This window comes from Macrobrachium nipponense, chromosome 2 (genome assembly GCF_015104395.2).
Source record: "Macrobrachium nipponense isolate FS-2020 chromosome 2, ASM1510439v2, whole genome shotgun sequence".
NCBI classification, from domain to species: domain Eukaryota; kingdom Metazoa; phylum Arthropoda; class Malacostraca; order Decapoda; family Palaemonidae; genus Macrobrachium; species Macrobrachium nipponense.
This window is the reverse complement of record NC_087201.1, coordinates 125,306,435-125,325,862: the sequence shown is the minus strand read 5'-3', so window position 1 is coordinate 125,325,862 and position 19,428 is coordinate 125,306,435. Positions and strand designations below refer to the sequence as shown.

The 19,428-nt window shown below is 39.3% G+C and overlaps 1 protein-coding gene across 5 annotated transcripts in view; it reads right to left on the bottom strand.

Annotated features, from left to right (window-relative positions):
• The window catches only part of LOC135220969 (uncharacterized), a 1,037,101-nt gene that overhangs the window by 179,667 nt on the left and 838,006 nt on the right, over positions 1-19,428 (bottom strand). The gene's annotated exons all lie outside the window — the stretch shown is intronic.

Below are 19,428 nucleotides of genomic sequence, written 5' to 3'. Positions count from 1 at the left end.
ACATAAGCTATTCACCCTTCATCCAACGCAAGAGACGATAGGCTGACTGCAAAATGGATCCGTCACGAATTTTACTGAATGTAAATAGTGTTTATCAACAGTGGGGAGACATAAAAGGTAGTTCGAACTTTGAAACAAAAGGATAAAGACAACATATAAACGAAAGTGAAAATAATTAAATAAATTCGCATGACAGATAAACAAAGACGCTTTGCCAAATGACAAATTCCTCATTATTTCTGTTATACTTCTTTATTCACTTTTTCAAAGAACGGTCTGTGCAGCTTCTCCCCAATCCTTGTTAATATTCAGTAGTACTATGAAATTTCAAACTCATCTATAATCAAAATACTTTACTATGAAATACTCCTTCCAAAGTCCCCATTTTCATGTGAAATAAAAACATGGTGTGTACTTAATCAACAAACCAGCAATTCCCTAACTTTTTTGGGTTGTTTATACATACGTACACCTGTGCACGTGTCGCTTAAACCCGGTTAATGAAGACTGTCTACGTCATAATCATCATAATTAATTCTTCTGACTCCTCCAAGGGCAATACTCATGCGCAGGGGGTAAACATATCTGCCTTGAAATATCGCACACATACACACACACATGACACCTTCATTCAACTTGCTAATATCTGAACTCACTTTTTAAGAGTACAACCATACAAACATCTAAACCAGCCCTAAGCTTCATTTAAAATATATGTCTAAATAGAAACTGATTCACAAAATAGGCTACGAGGATAACAGCATAAAAACATTACTATATAAAATAATATTGAACACTCCAAAGTTCAATGTTTTTCTACCGAATAACGTATCCTGTTCATGTAATACATGACTTTATGAATACCGCAGGTTTCTTCCTTTCTGAGCTATATGATTAGTTTTTCGAAATTATTAAAACGTTTTATGACACTCGCATCAGGCTTTATCACACACACACACACACACACACACACACACACACACACACACACACACACACACACACATATATATATATATATATATATATATATATATTATATATATATATATATATAGATATATAACATATATACACAAAAGCAGCATGAAAAGTAAAACGTGTATATATAGAAATGATGGTAAACACACGAATATACAATTTACATGACAAATGGCTATATCATCAGACGGAGATAATTTTTTACAGTGCCAAAGCTACCAGTTACACATACTTATCTCGTTACATTTGCATTTCAAACAATAAAATTAATGTCGACATGTGGCACGTTCTAATAATGCTTAAACGCTGACAATCATAGAAAATGGAACCTTACGAAATAAATTTTAGTATAACAGAAAACGGGTTTGATCACCTGCCAACTCAGGGTAGACTATATTATGGCTCCATAACGGCAAGCACTTGCAAGTATGTTACTTAGTTTGGTTCGATAGTTTTTACATACTTACATGTATACATACATACACATGTAAAAATATTTGTTCTTTTGTTGCTTAACGCACGTTTTATGTTTTTGAAGGTAGTGATATTCAGTAGTACTTGAAAATTAGCATGATAAAAGTAATAAGTGTCTCAGATGTATTATATACCTAAAAATTAATCGGCAATAACGGGTCTCAGCCATCTTCAAGGACGACAACCACATCTCTGAAACTAGTTGATAGTTGTAAGGTTAAAAGCTGGCTGAAAAGGCGTATTGATGAAATCAACGTTTCTCTTGATAGGGAGAAGCTTGAGAATAAACAGTATAAAAACCACTGAAATATTTAACCTTCAGCTGCTTAATGAAGCGTGAACCCTGAGCAGAAACCTTTCACAGCTTGATTAACATCAAGTGGCTTCTGCACCTGAAGGCCAAACTAGATGTGCAGTTCTAGACACCACAGCCGAGAAAGAACACCTGATCAGTAAAGACTGGTTTAATATCTAGAAAGAACAACGGTCTCCTGGCAAAAAAGGAATAAGATATAGGATAAGACGGAAACCTTCGATATTGGATAAGACCTGGGAGAATTAAAGAACAGATGAAAGCAAAAGCTACACGTGGAAAAGTTTCAGCGAGGAGGCGAAAAGCTCAAGGTAGAACGCGCTGCGTACTGAAGTCTGGATGAAGAAGCTGGACGAAGATCAAGAATAGATGTATGAGCGAATATCTGGAAAAACATGTCAAGGATTTTGGCAAAGCTGGGTATTCTGGAAGAGGTACCGAAATTAGGCTAGTCAACAAAAATAGAAATGAAATATTCTTAAGTATTATGAAAAGGAAAAATTCCTTTACAACGGTGGTTTGGGTCAGCAATATCAGTAGCAAAGTACACCGCTGGCGAACCTTTTTTTTAAGTCAGAAATAATTAAGCTTTGTGTGACACCTGACTGGTATACCGAAAACGGAAGAATTTCATGTGCTTACGAATGAATTTACACCTTATGAAGCTGAATCAATAATAAACTTTGGAGACGGAATGCACCAGGTTGATGGAACCATTGCAGCTGAAACTAAAATAATACCCCAATACTAACAGGACAGTTTTTCAAAAAAAAAAAAAAAAAAAATGGATTAAGGAAATAAAACCTCACGATGGATAATGACGATGATGCACTGACACACACACACACACACACACACACACACACACATACATATAATATATATATATATATATATATATATATATATATATATATATATATATATATACACAACATAATTAATCATCAACGCAAATGCCAGAACTGAATATCATGCTGTTTTTCAATACTTTCTTCTTGCCGCAATAATAAAACAAAATCGATGGACCAAATGAAATGTCAAAAGTCAGTGGGGCGAAAGTTTGATTGCCTGTCATGCCATTATTGCTTCTCGGTAATCCTGCAGTAAATTGACGTCATTTTCCTAGGAAGGCTCATTAACACCTCTCCCTCTCTCTCATCTGTACTGCCGCTAAAAAGAACGACAATAAATGATTCAATGCGGAAGTTCCCTAGACAGCCAGACGTCGTTAACCTTAGTTGTTTTGACGCCTGCTTGAAAGGGCATGCGACACAATTCTATAACTGCATTGCAACACTGACATTTGACTTGAGCCATTCTATTTGCTATTTAGCCTATCATTTGTGAAATGACCACTGCCTCTTCCTAACAAACTATATATTATATATATATATATATATATATATATATATATATATATATAATATATATATGTGTGTGTGTGTGTGTGTGTGTGTGTGTGTGTGTGTGTGTGTGTAAATTTCTGTTAAAACAGGATACTTGATGAGAGTGGAATCAAGTCCACCGAAATATGGTCCTTAGCTTTAAACCAGTGTTTTAATGGCAGGCTACGGTAGGGACACTTCGTGCTGCAAGTTTTGCCTTTGCTACGCTCCTAACACTGACAAGCAGATATTAAATGCCTGTCAAGAATACATAAAGGAAGCGAGGTTTTTCATCAGTGTTTATAAAATCAGTCCTACATGAAGTGATATCCTAATATTGGTTCATTCATAAAAAAATTAAACTTCTTATAACAATAAACACTCTCGAGTGGACTACAGAAAAGTGGGCACTGCCACATGCATATACCTACACAGAAGGATCATCAGCAGTACGTTTGACAAATTATATATACTATGCCATTCAATTCTATCTTGCACAGAATCTCGAACTTTATTATTATTATTTTTAATAATAGAAGCTAAGTTGCAACCATAGTAGAAAATCGAATGTTGTGCATCCAAGGGTCCCAATAGGGAAAGCAGGAGATTACAGATAAGGAAAATGAAGGAAAAAAAGCAACGAAAGTAGTGTAATAACTCACAAAGTATAATAGATAAAACACATAACACATAAACTGTGAAGTAAGACCCATGAAACCCTTCTAACAAAATTCATTTATAGCAGGTTCGGTCACAAAGGATATAACCTCTAGACCTAGAACACTGGGTGATGATGAACCTCTCAGAAGAAGAGGAAAGACTGTCAAAATCAACTGCATATATACAACGTGGTTGATGGTACAGTCTGGGAAAATCTCAATGCAAAGAATGATCAGAATTACGAATTATCCTATACAGCTTGCACAATTGCTACCTGAACAAGTTTTGGCTAAAAACTTAAGAAGTAAGCCAGCAAATGAAGACCAAACAGAGAAACTGTTCAAGAATGTAACAACAAACATTTCTCTGGATAGAGGTGTATCCAAAATTCTTTAGATTTTCTTAGTTTATAGATTTTTCGTGAAGTTGAAACAATTGACCGGATATATGTTCATAAAGATGACAACTAAAACTTGAAAGGAGATGTACACAGTAAACAAAAATATTGTCAACGAAAAATCTGGGCAGGAGAAGGCGGAAGAAGAAATCCAATGTTTTAACTTTAGTAGCCACTATCCATAATTATAATTTCTTAGTGTTTAGCTCCACCCCTAATCTGACCCATGACGGAGAGTGAAAAGGCATGGCTCTTTCCCTTCATTTACCAATGTTACAAAAGAGGGAAGATGACCCTGATATCTTAGCCCTCTTGCGATTATTCGAATAAATACTACGGCCGCCATGTATAAAAAGAAGTAGCAAGCAATTGTATCTACGTAGACTGCTCTGACAAGGAGAAATTAAAGTCTTGCACTAAACGAAGGCTTATTTCTTTTTCCGAAGTGGCCTATCTTATGTATATGTATATATATAATGTAATTCATATATACATATATACATACATACATATCATATATACAATATATATGTGTATGTATATATATACATACATATACCACGTTCTTAGCTGTCATTCAGAAAGGCTTCATAAGTATTCATGAATCGATATTTGCGTCTCGGCAATAGAAATAAATACTGTTATACACGTGCGTGTATCCATATATATATATATAATATATATATATATATATATATATATATATATATATATATATATATGAATATATATGCGTGTAATTAAAAAGTATTAACAGCTGAATATCAATACAAAGGATACTTAAATAAAACAAAGGGAGGCAGAAGAGCGTAATGTATATGTGCACAATTGCAAATTCTGAACAACACTTCACATTTACGCTTATCTCTTATCAGTAGATGGGCGTTTCGTTGTTAAAAATATGTAAAAGCTTGTTTCAAAGATAGACACCACATTATATCTAAAATTACATTATTTTTATTTCTCAAATATCATGTATATATATATATATATATATATACATATATATATGTAGTATATATCATATATATATATATATCACACATATAAATATATATAGTATATATATATATATATATATATATATAAATAAAATGCACGCATTTAGATGGAATGTGTTCACGAGCCAGAAAAACACAGAATGGGGTGATTAAGATCAACTGTATCCCACCAACCTCTTTCGAGATTCTGAGTATCGGATCCCTAGTCAGTTAACAAACTCCGTACTCTTGTTTCTCAAAACCGTCCTCACCCAACTTCCAACTATGAGTTCGCTGGAATCGGAATTGGGATTGGATATGGAAGTTAGGCCAAGCAATGGGACCTACGAGGCCATTCAGCGCTGAAACGGAAACTGACAGGAGGAAAACCCAGCAGTTGCACTATGAAGCAATTGGTAGAAGACGGTGGAAAGTAAGATGGAAGAAAGAGAATATGAAAGGAGGTACAGTAAACTATGAGTTCGTGTCGATGACACTTTTTGAGTCTTGTACAAAGACGCCACCAGCAATAAGAGGATATCAGTTAAAGTGACCTACAACGTACAATATAAAATGACTTGCTCCGCAATCACGGACTATAAACATTAGAAAAAAAAATTTAATAGTCCATAAAAAGTTAATTTATTTTTTATTTTTCGGAAAAGTTGAAATGACATCTCAAATTGGTTACTTGTCTGAGGTGGATGAGAAAAGTTCACCCTTTAGATATCACTCACACTTTTAGTAAAAATGAGTAAAATTTTTCATGTCCATCGATCTCAAGATATAAACGAGATTCTCGCACGCCCAAGTAAAATAATAATAATAATATTAATAATAACGATAACAAAGGACCACTTACTCCTAACATATCTTTAACCCGACTCTTGGGCTTTTCTTCTATGCGAGGCTTGGCTATGGTCTTTGAGGGCCGACTCGCACCAGCATACGACCAACACCTTCTCAAAGACGGATTTTTACGAGGGCCGGGACGACGGCGTGGATTAACGCCAGTTTCTACAGGTGATGTTTTCCCTCCGTCTGTGTTATCTTTTGCCATCTCCTTGGCACCGGTTATAATCTCCTGTGGCCCTTCCTCGGGTCGAGCTGGCAATGGAGATATGTCGTCGTCCTTTGGCACCGCCTCTTCTGCTTTATCAGCATTTTCCTGCGTTTTGTCACTGGTGGGAGTTTCACTCGCCTCGATCCTGATGACTTCACCGAAACCGACATCTTTTCCTTGGAAGATTTCTTTCAGCGCTGAAGCATCGTTGTTCGCCTCATTTTCTGTGGCCTTCGTCTGCTCTTTTTTGGATCTCCTTATATGTTTGCTGGCCTGCCTCACTAATGACTTTTTCAGGGATTTTCGTGGTTCCAGATCTACTAACACTTCACATTTTACATCATCTTCCTCCTCCAGTTTAAAAGACCCCTTTTCCTTTAAACGGGCGTAGGGCACCTTGATCCACCCACCCTCGCCCACCCACACACGCATATTGACGATGAATTACTTTTCTTGCTAATTTGAAAACAACTCAATATTTTGATTAAAAAGACAGCATCATCCAAAAGATTAAGGTCCAGTTTTTTCTTTGCAAATAAAAAATGTTACTAATAAATGGGCAGATCACTTATGCTCTGTGAACAAATAAAAGAATGGATTATCATATCTTCCATGTCACTTCTTAATGTCAGAAAATAAGAAACTTCCTTTTCAAATAAGAAAATACCAGTAGATTCAATTTCGTTCATCAATATCGCATCACTCCACTGTATCCCATTACGACATAAGTATCATAAAATATCGAGAACACTTTCTAGTTCACTTGAAAACATAAATGGAAAAACGATCGCGATATAAAAGGTTCGTTCAAACTCATTTTCGTCACATTTACAAGAAGGAGAGTCCTAACATTGCGAAAACAAGAGACGAACTCTCATCCAAGTGCCATCAAGTAGCGAACGACCGCGCAGAACTGCGCCACAAGATACTTGACACCGACCTACCAACGACACTCGTCGTCCCTGTCATCTCGTATCATCAGCAATTCTTCTCTTACTCCTACGCTTCCTCCTCCTCCTCCTCCTCCGCAGCTTATCGTCTTCCTCTCTCGATACTCGCCCATCATTCAGATGGACAATGGCCACTTCCTCTCTGGGCCAAGCTCGGCCAATTCTCGTAATCTTTTCATCCCAGATGGCGCTCTTTCCATTCCATAACGTGAGCGAGAGGAAAGTGGAACGCCAATACATTTAGCAACATGTCATACAGATTGTGTGTGTATGTGTGTAAGAGAGAGAGAGAGAGAGAGAGAGAGAGAGAGAGAGAGAGAGAGAGAGAGAGAGAGAGACCTAATAGCTTTTGTGGTAAAGAAGTGGCTTCCACGCAACAGATAACCGAACATAGACCCATTATCATGATAAAATGTGGTAAAGTGTGTGCATACTTATGTGTGTGTGTGTGTGTATGTATGTATGTATATATGTATGTATAAGTAGATAGACATATAAAATGCGTAAAACACTGATCTAATAATTCCTAGTAAAGTAATATCGATACATAACATATATCAAGTGGTGAAATGTTTGGGAAGCCCTCACTGACGCTTCATTATCTTTATCTCAATCGGAAAACTTTTGCATAAAGTTCTAATTTTGCGAAAACAAAGGCCGCATCAAGAACCCGGCATCTCGTACGATTTTCGTTAAACCTGAAAGATCTCCTAAACAACCACCAATTTACGTTGAATTTCCCCTAATAAAATCATGAGTGAAAAAACACAGGATGGAGGAAATAACGAAGAGTGAAAGAGCACGCGAGGGTGACAAGCTAAGTGCAACGTTGGGTGCAGCAGTTGATAAACCGTTCTGCTGAAAGACTCCAACACGTATCGCGTAACAAGGTGTCCTTGTTTTGTTCAAACTCTCACTCACGTAACGCTTTTCTTAAAATTTATTTATTTCTAAAGAACACCAGGAAAAAGCATTGGCACAAATCTCACAGCACCTAATAACGGGAACTTCTTACGGCGACTGTCACGTCAATCACATGCCATCGGTAGGAATTCACTAGTGACAAGGTGGGGACACAATAAAAGTCACGATAAAATTCGCGAACACCATGTGGTTAAAATATATCTGTTTTCAAAACCAATACACTCAAACAGTTTCCCTTCCTACACCATACAGTGAAAATATCTTTCTTTTCTCGACACAAGGCATCCGGGGAGTGCGTAACCTCGCTGCCGTGCCAGGGAAAAGTGGCACCGACAAGTTAAGTTTCTCGGTAAGCTCCCCTGGCCGTTAATACGTCCGTAAAGTTGGGTCTAGCCGCACACTCGCAACCCATAGAATCACCTACATCTTCTTTTCGTCGTGTAATTACAGGTAGAGGTAAGGCCAAGTCATCTACACAGACAGCCACAGACTCGTGACAAAAGGCATTTCACGGATCAGAACACTGGCTGACAGAACGGGATACGGAGGGCAAGTGAGTAACGTCAGTCCCGTAACAAAAGCCTTTGGCTCCAAAGAGTGAACTTTCAATAGGAGGATTAAGGTGACTCACCCACGCGCACTCTCAAAGTCAGCAGGTCCCCAGAAACTCACACCACACAGTACTAGTGCTTATATATAAACTAACGTCAAAACCATAAACAGCTCCTCTCACTCAAAATCTCACTGAGACACGAGCAAATTCATACACAAACAAACACGTGCACTCACACAGTCACTGAGAGACTCGTTCTCCATCTCTGTCTCTCTCTCTCTCTCTCTCTCCAGCAGAGGGAGGGAGGGTGTCGAGGTCAGCAACTTCTTATTTCCATGAGTGCCATTAGTGCTTTCATTTTCAAGATACCAAGCGCGTGTCAGAGGCCTACATAATTCTCGTGATGGGCACAGCCCCTGGGTACCCCCATGATGGGTACATGGGTGTTCTCTCTTCTCTCACTACAATTTGATTAATGATAACATTGATCTAAAGCTAACATGTCATGCCAGACATCTGGAGTCCTACGATCTAGTATATAACACGAAGTGTAATGTTACATAATTCCCCAGACGAGGAATTAAGCTGACCTCCAATCAACATCTCTCTCTCTCTCTCTCTCTCTCTCTCTCTCTCTCTCTCTCTCTCTCTCTCTCTCTCAACAAACATTATCTGTCTCCTAACCAAATCAACGATCCGATTTCGTTATTACATAATCTATTAACTTTTAAATTAAATTGTCTAATTAAAGTATGAAAACCACTAACCTAAAGAAAGAAAATGCTAAATTAAGGAAAATTAGATAACTAAAATGCAACGCTAAATAATATTTAAACGTGAATGCTTACGTGCTTACTTGCAATATTCAACACAATTTGCGATTCTTAAAAATAATGCCTCGTTTGGAGGCATCCACTATATCCTTGACACTTAGCTAACCTATCGACCTAAATAAACATGAAAACAAACAACAGCAAATTAAAGGAAATTTAAAAAAAGGGAATTATTTAACACTACCTACAGATAGGCTATACGGCTATACATTAAAAATGAAACTATATGAAAAATAAACCATACTTCTCAATGACTGATTACGCCTACTGTCCAAAATTTAAGACGAAAATAAGTCGTTTACCTCCACCACTACCTTTAGTTATCCCAAGAATGAGAACTGCCAAGTACGAAGGAAAACATTTGGGTCAACCGTTATGGTGAAGGGTTTGAGAATTCTAAAACGAGAGAGAGAGAGAGAGAGAGAGAGAGAGAAGAGAGAGAGAGAGAGAGAGAGAATATTACTATAACTACAGCTACTATCATCCCGGAGTGTAATTATGGATTACTGTGACTTATGTTCAGTACATCACTGCATATGACCAAACAACACAAATTGTAAAATGTTATTGCTTTCGCTTTAGAATTAAAATTGGAACATGAAAATTTTCAAAACAGTCAATAAAAGTTTCTTTAAAAAAGAAGCAAAACTCTGTTCTGCAAAGATAAAATTTACAATCTAAAATGCATCTTGACTTTTTAAATACCACATTTGTAAATTATCTTAAATATTTAACTTACTTATACACATCTTTTAAAATGTCCGTTCAGAAAAACCTGTTTCAAAAGAGAACTGCAATATCATGATCATCATCATTATTATATTGCTACAGTGTCATATTATATTAACTGTATTTAATCTCAGGAATTTAACCTTCAATTGCTTCCACGATGAAGACCTGAAATACCAGATACTTTAGCCCTGATATGAGAACGCACTCTCCATACCATTGCCTGCGTCGCTTGACGATAGGGAAATTGTCCAAAAACATGACACTCCGCTTCAGTAAACCAAATGGATTTAAAATGTGTTGTCCATATACAATGCACTGCAGTGTGTTTTAGTGCACCTAGGTCAAAAGAGGTTTATCTGTCTAGAATTTAATATTTTCAGAGCGTAAGATCAAGCAATACAGCCGAAACTTGGGTAAATCTATCAGTTAACAGAAAACCCTAAGCTATAAAGAAAGACTTACAAAAAATCTTGTTATTATTGTTTTCAAGTGACCTCCCTATATTGGATAACGTACATTCCGGAATGTGCTGCTATTAATACTAATAATATAGTGGATATTGTTTATTATGTTTCAAGAGATAGTATTAATATTAATTTTCAACCCTTATTCCGAGATTTGTTTGTTTGTATGGTGTATTTTCGTTGCATGGAACCAGTGGTTATGCGTGACTTCCGAACCACGTCCAGAGTGAACTTCTATCACCATAAATACAAATCTCTAACCCTCAGTGAAATGGCCGAGATTCGAACTCGCGGCCACCGAGGTGGCAGGCCAAGACCTTACCGATCATGGCACTGAGGCGCTCATTCTGAGATTATATGAATATTAACGCCAGTTATATTATGGCAATGCATATTTGACAACGTTCAACTTCATCTTCATGCCTCACACCTCAAAAGAGCATATTTACTGTAGCTTTCAGGTTACTATTATTAGCAAGGTTTCATCCATACACTAAGAGGACGGTAAAGATACCATAAGCTTCGCACATTTTGTTCCGCCATTACTGAAATCCTGGGCTGCAGTTTGGTTGTGTGCAACCCCCTCGACTCCTGATCATTTTCACCACCAGTGGCAACTATAATTAAAACCATCCCCGTAAGATATGCAGCGCCCCATCTCCAATATGCTGTATTTCAACTGGGAAATCACTCCACCACATTCAGTTCCAGAATCAGTAAAAGGTATTAGCTTTGTGGAGAGTCAGTACATATCCTCATTGTGGTCAGATTCTTGTGTCGCTGCTCACTGCCAGAATTCTGTTCACCTCTTCAGTGGAGCTCTGCACAGCAGTCTTCCAGGCAGGTTGCAGCAATGACGAAATATACGTGTATGTTTGCGGTTGCATATTTATTAGTCTGTTGTTGTCACTTCGGGCTTTCTCTCATTTTGTGGACGCTGGTTATATAACTTAATAGCCTTTATGACTTGTTCTGGATGCATTTCTGCACATTTTTAATAATAATACTTTCAAAGCCCTGAACATCCGCCACAACAGTTCGGCGACCAAGGAAGGAGGGAAGGTTATGGGGGTGGGGGGGATGGGTGGATTTGAAATTACCTTTGTAGGGACTAATCTGTGACTCCAACAAACATCAGCACAAAATAGCAAAACGTAGTCACAAAAGACATTTTTCTCGATCTTTACTACTTGGTCGCACTCTTTCCAACCAGCAAGTGGATAAATATTCTAAAATACTTCTACGTCTCTAAATCAAGAGCACTGTAATACGCAGCGATAACAAAATACTACGCAATTATTAACCCAACAAGTAAACATACCAAATATAAAGAAACTCCAAGGCGCTGAAACGTTTAGACGTGGTAGAACGAAACGAATGCGGAGAAACGACGGAAACAAGATCACGTGGAAGCGACGTCCTTTCACAGACTCACGTGATGTACGAATCGAGTGATGATTCACAAGGACCTTCTAAATAAATTCCAGTTGTTTTCTCTAATAACCACCAGGTTTTCTTAAGGTTAGTCTATCTCGGAATGAAGGGTGGTGAGAGAGATAGAGAAATAGAATGGAAGAATACAATATGGAATTAAGCCAAATGCCAAGCACTGGGACCTATGAATTTAATCAGCGCTGAAATGGAAATTGACAGTAACAAGATTTGAAAGGTGTAACAAGAGGAAAACCTCGCAGATGCGGTATGGATAAAAAGTCAGGAGAGGGTGGAAAGTAAGATGGAACAAAGAGAATATGAAAGGACGTCCAGTAAAAGACATGAAAGGGATTGCAGCTAGGGGCCGACGGGATGCTGCAAAGAACCTTAAGTAATGTCTACAATGCACCGCATGAGGTGCACTGACGACATACCCCGCTACAGAGAGATAAAGAAATAGTTTCTATGATACATATATTTCACAAGGCTCCTGAGGGGACCACACAGATCCAGCTATGCATTTTTGAATGTTTGTCTGTATTACCATGACTTCTCATCACAAGTGAAAAAAATGAGAAAAAATCAAGCCAGAGTATTTTAAGTAACCCTCCACGTGTGATTAACTTTTGGGGAATCAACTCATGAATATCAACTCTAGACAACATCTCCCACAAGTTTATCATCTCGAGAAGGTTTCCTAATGAACAGATCTAAATATTCATCTAATTCTGTTCAGCCTTCACATATCCTGCTAACACATACACAAACACAAAGAGTGATAAAACCTACAAGAATATTTTCCAATTTCGTTGGCATAGTTAAATATATATATATATATATATATATATATATATATATATATATATATATATATATATATATACATCTATTATATATATATGTCCAATTAGCGAAGCAAAAGAATCCATAGATTCCAATGTTATGCTCTAAACAACTCTTCCGTCTCTTTCTTTAAAAGTATAAATGCCATAGTAAACAATGAACAGAACTGTTTTCTTCGCTACAAATCGATAAATATCCATCGATACCAATCAAATGGTAATTATTTAAAGGGGACCCACCCAGTCATGTGTCCAAGTTCTAATCACTTTAAATAACAGTAAATCATGCTATTGTTCAGAAAAAAAATATGATCTATGGTGCAAACTAAAGGGAGAACTTTACAAAGGTTTTAAATAAGAAATACTGCGCAGTGATAAGACAATACACTTCAATATCCCCCAAAAGTAATCTTGAACATTTATTTCTATACTGTTTGGAAAATCAGATATCACATATCCGATATATCACTGGGAACTACTTTTAATTGCAGTTATATCGTATATTTATCGGAAAACATCAACAACTGAAATAACAACGAGATGAGAAAGAAACTAGATCAAGATATGATTTTTATTTTAATTTATATGGATTTTTGGCATTATGCCAAGCACTGGGGCAACTAAGGCCTTTTAGCGCTGAAGCGGAAAGTGACAGTAAAAGGTTTGAAAGGTTACTATGAAACAATAGTTAGGAGAGGGTGGACAGTAAAATGGAAGAAAAGGGAATATGATCGGAGGTACAGTAAAATAATGAAAGTAATTGCAGCTAGGGGCCGAAGGGACGCTGCAAAGAACCTTAAGTAATGCCTACACTGCACCGAATGAGGAGCACTGACGGCACTACCCCCCTACGGGGGATTAGGCGATGTTAAGCAATTTCCTGAAAAAGTAACAAAATGCTCTACGATGCAAACAGGATGTCCCGAGGCGCCTCCAAACACGAGTGATACCAACAATAAGCAACTCGCAACGTCAACGATACGGATAATAATAAACGATTCTTCATCACTAAATATTCGATGGTTATCTTATAACGAGTTCACTAACGCGAGCAAAAGACTTGGAGAGCATGTTAAACAGATTGTTGAAAAGAGCTTATTGCTTCTCATAAAAACCTGAAGTAAAATGTTTGACAATGAAAAATATATAAAATAAAATATGACATGAACGTTATATACTTACTATCTTGCCTACTCATGGGAAATCCTCACTATTGACTTTCTACAACAAGACATAACAGAAAAACTTGATGTATTTCTTGAAACCATCAGGAAAATTGACACATTTTCTTTTACGATAAAGTTTTATACATATTGACTAACTGGGGAAAATGGCACAGCGCTACATAAACGTTTTCTCACTCCCTCAATACTGCAAACCAGAATAATCAACAGTCTCATATGATAATTGTAACCGACATAAAAATAAAAGACAAGAAGCATGTGTTACATACACTATCCTAATACGTGCTAACGTGAATATCTAGTGAAAGAAATATATAGACTCAAACTGTAGTAATAACAATAGCGACCATCATTATCATAACGATTCTGTAACAATATTTTAACAATTTAATGGCAACAATCAAAAGGAAAACTGATCTCCCACAGGATACTTCTCTTAAATCTCTCAATGAAGAAGGACATTTTTCACGGATTTCGGGATCCGTGAACATTTTCCTTCCTCATTCAGTGATTCAGTTTTGCTCTCAAGTGCGGCCATCACATTGTTAAAATGTTCCTACTTGATTATAATCACTTTATTCTTACTATTGAGGTTCTACCTAAAAGTAAATTCCCCTGGCCCCGTCGTCCTTTGCTTTAAATCCCTTATTAACGTTTAACTACCTCAGTTTCTATCAACAGTGTTCAACTCTCACAACAACTACTGCAAAGACTGTATTCTAAAGGTGTGTGTGATGCAAGAAAATACCCAACGTCAAAAATTGTGATCATAAAAACTCTGGCAAAAGTAAACTATAATCAAACTACAATGTACTATAGATGATCTTTAAATAAAATCTAAATTATAGACAGACATTTGGCTGCAGAAATTTGCGATCACCTGAGGATCACAAATCAAAATACTGATTATAAACTGTTGACCGGATAATGTAATTCGAAGGTCTCGGGTGTTTTGTGTCTTCCTCTTATGAATAAGACGATGAGATATTATAAATCTCTGGGTTTGCTCATTATGCAATTTCTTGTGTTTTGTTGCCATTCATTACTCCAGCATTCTAAAATCAAATCTTGATCAATAAAACCCAAGTGACAGATTCAGGGAATGATGACAAAACCACGCAGAGAACAACTACTGCCTTTAGTCTATAAAGCTAATCTTTCGTCAAGGACAAACACCTTCCTCCTGCCCCTCCTCTCCAACCCCAAGCATAAGCCGTCACTGCGGCACTTTCGTCAAAGGAGAAAAGTACAGCTGCTTTTCGCATAGGGTTATAAAGAAAACAAGGGTACCATTATATCAGCGGGGGTAAAATGGCTTAGAGGATATCAGTTTATACCGTTAACACAGCTTTCCAGGATCATCGTCAATAATAATAATAATAATAATAATAATAATAATAATAATAATAATAATAATAATAATAATAAGACTTTATTAAAAGTAATGGCTACTTCAGCAGCGTTACACTTGTAGAGATTCTTCTCTATTTGCGAATAGCGGCTTTTTCAGTGCTACTTAAACAGGCTAGTAGAGCGCCTATAGAGGTCATGGTGAAAATACAGGGTCAAAAATAGGTTGTATATATTTGAATTTTACAGATAAACTATGATACCCATAGTCATCAAAGTCATTAACGATTTTCTCTCTCTCTCTCTCTCTCTCTCTCTTTCTTAAAGCGAGCTTTCGTCTGGAGCTGCCAGACATCCTCGGGCTGGGAAGCTGAGGGTGGACTGATCTTGGTGCGGTGTCCGTCCTCCTTATATCTGTGGTTGACAGCAGGGGGTCTGCCCCATGCTTGTCTCCTATTGGCTGGTGGCGGTGAGTCTTGTTTTCATTGGCTGCCTGAGCCAGGTCTCAAGCCACTTTCTTCGGGCCGATGGTTGCGTTGCAGCATATCCTGCAGCCGCCTGGACCTCCTAAGCGGCGCGTTAACAAAATTGATGGGCGGTTGGCGGCGACGCTGTGGGACGTCACGGCTACTTTGATTTCCATCGGCTGCAGGAGTACCTCGTTCGGGGGCGTTGTCATCCATAGAGTTGTCATGATCGGTGGTGTCATTGTTGGTGGCAGGTCTTCTCATACTCGTAGGGAGGAGAAATTCTTCCTGCGTCGTATTCAGAGTAGGTTTTATTTGCTGGATGAGTAGCGCCTCCAGCAGGCGCAAACCGACGGGCATCAGGGGCCTTCCCGATGATCTTCGTGTTCTTTATGATGACATCTCGGGAGATGGGCCTCGTGATGTTTGGTGCGGGCGTGATTCTTTATAGCCCCCTCTTGGGCGTGGCACGAGAGTCTCTTCGACAGTCGCATGGTAGTCATACCTACGTAGGCGCCGCTGCATTCGCGGACTGGCATGTATATTGGTACACTACATGGCGTCTGCTTCAGGGGTTCTCGTACCTGTGGAGAGGGGTTATTTTTCATAATAAGATCGCGCGTCCTCCGATTCTGGTAATATATGATTAGGTCGATATTCTTGGTGTCGTCAGTCGGGGATAACATTATCGGAAATAATTTTTCTTAATGGCGTCCTATTCTTCACGGTAATGGGAACTCATGAAGGTTTTTAGTACAGCTTGATATTATCCTGGGGACGGGGCTGTGGGCTCTCGCTACCGTACCATTTCTCCAGGGCTGTGCGGACTTCCTTGCTGATTAATTTATTTGAGTACCCATTATTCACAAGTACTTGGGAGGCGCGGTCGAGTTCCTGGTGAGTGTCCTGCCAGGTTGAGCAGTGGGAGAGGGCCCTCCTGAACGAAGGCCCTGACGGTGGTGCTTTTGAATCTGGCGGGGCACTCGCTGTCTCCGTTGAGGCAAAGTCCTAAATGGGTTTTCTTTGTGTAGACTGAAGTACGGAGACCGTCTTCTGTCTTGCTTACAAAAACGTCGAGGAAGGGGAGCCGATCATCGGAGCTGCGTTCGACTGTATAATTCAGCACACTACACTACTGAGACGGAGGGCTTCTACCTCATCCTCGGCGTCGACTTGCACAAAGATGTCGTCAATATAACGTCCATATCTGCGGGGTTGCTGCATCCTGGCGAAGACCCGTTCCTCCACGGTGCCCATATAAAAGTTAGCGAAGAGAACCCCCAGTGGGGGAGCCCATCGCCACGCCGTCCTTTTGGCGGAACATCTGGCCACGGTGGGTGGAGAAAGGGGCCTTCTGGTGCATATCTCCAGCAGCGTACGGAGCGAGGCTTCCGGTATGTTGAGGGGCGCCGTCGACTGATTCCTGTAGACACGATCAAGGAGGATTATATCTATGGTTTCGTCGACAGGCACGTTCGTAAATAGGGACTCTACATCCAGCGAGGCGATAATCCCGGTACAAGAACTTTGCCTCAACGGAGACAGCGAGTGCCCCGCCAGATTCAAAAGCACCACCGTCAGGGCCTTCGTCAGGAGGCCCTCTCCCACTGCTCAACCTGGCAGGACACTCACAGGAACTCGACCGCGCCCTCCCAAGTACTTGTGAATAATGGGTACTCAAATAAATTAATCAGCAAGGAAGTCCGCACAGCCCTGGAGAAATGGTACGGTAGATGAGAAGCCCGCAGCCCGCCCCCAGGATAATATCAAGCTGTACTACAAAGCCTTCATGAGTTCCCATTACCGTGAAGAAGAGGACGCCATTAAGAAAATTATTTCCGATAATGTATCCCCGACTGACGACACCAAGAATATCGACCTAATCATATATTACCAGAATCGGAGGACGCGCGATCTTATTATGAAAAATAACCCCTCTCCACAGGTACGAGAACCCCTGAAGCAGACGCATGTAGTGTACCAATATACATGCCCAGTCCGCGAATGCAGCGGCGCCTACGTAGGTATGACTACCATGCGACTGTCGAAGAGACTCTCGTGCCACGCCCAAGAGGGGGCTATAAAGAATCACGCCCGCACCAAACATCACGAGGCCATCTCCGAGATGTCATCATAAAGAACACGAAGATCATCGGGAAGGCCCCTGATGCCCGTCGGTTGCTCCTGCTGGAGGCGCTACTCATCCAGCAAATAAAACCTACTCTGAATACGACGCAGGAAGAATTTCTCCTCCCTACGAGTATGAGAAGACCTGCCACCAACAATGACACCACCGATCATGACAACTCTATGGATGACAACGCCCCCCCCCGAACGAGGTACTCCTGCAGCCGATGGAAATCAAAGTAGCCGTGACGTCCCACAGCGTAGCGCAACGCCCCATCAATGTTACAGCGCCGCTTAGGAGGTCCAGGCGGCTGCAGGATATGCTGCAACGCAACCATCAAGGCCCGAAGAAAGTGGCTTGAGACCTGGCTCAGGCAGCCAATGAAAACAAGACTCACCGCCACCAGCCAATAGGAGACAAGCATGGGGCAGACCCCCTGCTGTCAACCACAGATATAAGGAGGACGGACACCCGCACCAAGATCAGTCCACCCTCAGCTTCCCAGCCCGAGGATGTCTGGCAGCTCCAGACGAAAGCTCGCTTTAAGAAAGAGAGAGAGAGAGAGAGAGAGAGAGAAAATCGTTAATGACTTTGATGACTATGGTATCATAGTTTATCTGTAAAATTCAAATATATACACCTATTTTGACCCTGTATTTTACCATGACCTCTATAGGCGCTCTACTAGCCTGTTTAAGTAGCACTGAAAAAGCCGCTATTCGCAAAATAGAGAAGAATCTCTACAAGTGTAACGCTGCTGAAGTAGCCATTACTTTTAATAAAGTATGCTTGAGAGAGGGTCTGCTTCCTAAGTACAATAATAATAATAATGAACGTTTCCTTGGAATTCAGCAAGGCCGTGATTCCTAGGAAATTAACGTACAAAATAGAATAATAAAAAAATAGCAATTTCTCTCCAGCTGCAACTGAAGTGTTCTTTAATGGCCTAATCACATAATCTGCGTTACGCATCCCTTCTCAGAAGTCGCGTGTACAATGACACATGGTGACAAGAGTGGATGAAAATACATAGATCTCTGTTGGATAAGAACGCGTAGTAATAAAGACCATTGAGGAAAGGGACTTTATATTTACCATATATCTTTATTCGTATGGACTACTTGTAATTCAAAAACCTAACACAATCATAAGCGTCTGGTCTCCTTCGCAGACACGTTTTTGGCGTCGTTGCATTACAACATATTCATTTTACGACTACGACTTACAACCTGATGAGGCACACAGCTTCAAAGTTAGTGCCCATGGTGCTGACACGGATACAGTCCTGGCATCTTTGAGCATCTTGTCTTT